The sequence below is a fragment of the Trachypithecus francoisi genome, unplaced genomic scaffold (genome assembly GCF_009764315.1).
Source record: "Trachypithecus francoisi isolate TF-2019V2 unplaced genomic scaffold, Tfra_2.0 Lachesis_group2, whole genome shotgun sequence".
In the NCBI taxonomy this organism is placed as follows: domain Eukaryota; kingdom Metazoa; phylum Chordata; class Mammalia; order Primates; family Cercopithecidae; genus Trachypithecus; species Trachypithecus francoisi.
This window is the reverse complement of record NW_022681465.1, coordinates 164,837,634-164,839,335: the sequence shown is the minus strand read 5'-3', so window position 1 is coordinate 164,839,335 and position 1,702 is coordinate 164,837,634. Positions and strand designations below refer to the sequence as shown.

General features: G+C 33.4%; 1 non-coding gene across 1 annotated transcript; it reads left to right on the top strand.

Annotated features, from left to right (window-relative positions):
- The first annotated feature begins 902 nt into the window (after positions 1 to 902).
- Positions 903 to 1,006, top strand: LOC117066277. Its single transcript, XR_004430255.1, has one exon. It is a non-coding gene; the product is annotated as a small nucleolar RNA U13 (small nucleolar RNA).
- Positions 1,007 to 1,702: the final 696 nt, after the last annotated feature.

The window sequence follows — 1,702 nt, the reverse complement described above, 5'->3', positions numbered from 1 at the left end:
GGCAGAGCAAATCGGACATGGTCAAGGGAGGAAGCCACAAGAAGATGTATTTTTTTCTTCTAATCATCTCAGGCAGTAAGTTCTCTAAAACTTGGAGCTCTCCAAAGATAGGTTGAACTTCCTAAGAAGTCTATTAATAATCCGTTGTTTGGAAAAGTACAACTAATTTAAATGTATATGGAAACTGCCAGAGCATCCTAGATCCAACTCACACAATTGAAGAGCAGATGAGGTGGCCACATTCAGACACGCTATGTTTGCAAGAAGCAGGTGAGCCTCCAGCTGTGAAAAAGATAACCTAGATCAATTAATCACATAAAAACTAAAACATGTTCAAATATGCAACAATTCAGGAAGATATTAAGAAGATATTTCATAATATCTAAAAACTCTTTTGAAAAATGCACTTAATAATAAAATATAGCCACTCAATATGAATGAAGATAAAAACAGTTGATTATTATTCAAATGACTTCAGAATAAAATAAAGACTAAATAAAAGTTGCAATTAAAGTTTTTGAATAGAATATAAATGTTATAAACCACAACAACACAGAAGTAACTAGATGACTGATAAAAAGAGATTAATGATCAGAGGCAGTGGTTCATGCCTATAATCTCAGCACTTTGGGAGGCCAAAGCAGGAGGATCAAGGTCAGGAGTTCGAGATCAGCCTAGGAAACATAGTGAGACTCCATCTCTATCAAAAAAAAAAAAAAGAAAAAATACAAATATTAGCCAAGAATGGTGGCACACACCTGTAGTTCCAGCTACTCGGAAGGCTGAGATGGGAGAATCACTTGAGCCCAGGAAGGTCAAGGCTACAGTGAGCTATGATTGTGGCACTGTACTTCAGTCTGGGCAGTAGAGGGAGACCCTGTCTCAAAATCAACAACAACACAATCCTTTTGTAGTCTGTAAGTATGACGATTGGGTGTTCATGCTCAAGTGTGAGATGTGCCACCCTCATACCTTGTTATGACTTTGGGACATTACCTGTCTGACAAGAAAAAAATAAACAACAGCAGCAACAAAACAGATAGATGGAATGAGGAGGAAAAGGTGAAATAAAACAATCTTAAGTTTATTGGTTGATACACCTTTCATAGTGGGTGTTATAAAACATTGTTTCAAGGGAATAGCTCAAGAAAGAGAAGATGATATATTAGTTAAAGATATAATTGAGAAAAACTACAAATAATAATACAGCCACCAAAATTCCAATGGTACAGTTTGGTGAATTCCTCATCTCAGTGGGAAATGTGAAACAGTATATTAATTATTCATTTTTACAGTAGAAATTTACATTCTTATAGATGCTGTCTAAAGTTGATAAAGGAATAAAAATTTAAGTAAATTACATCAAGTTATAACTTCACTGAGAAAAAAAATCAAACTTCCAAACGGGTAGGAAAAGCATGGACACACAAAAGTAAACAAAACACATCCATAGAGCAAAATATTAAAATCTAAAAAAGGATTGAAAACAGAAGGCATAAAACAAAATGGCAAAAAAATGATCGAATACATACGTCACATACAAATGTAAATAGTTTAAACATTAATATGTCAGTATAAATAACATACAGGTACTATAAACAACATACAGATAAAAAATAAAACAACTATGTTGGATATACAAAATACATATGAACAATAAAGTGTTTGAAATGTTACAAGTGAAGGTGTGAGTAAAATATAC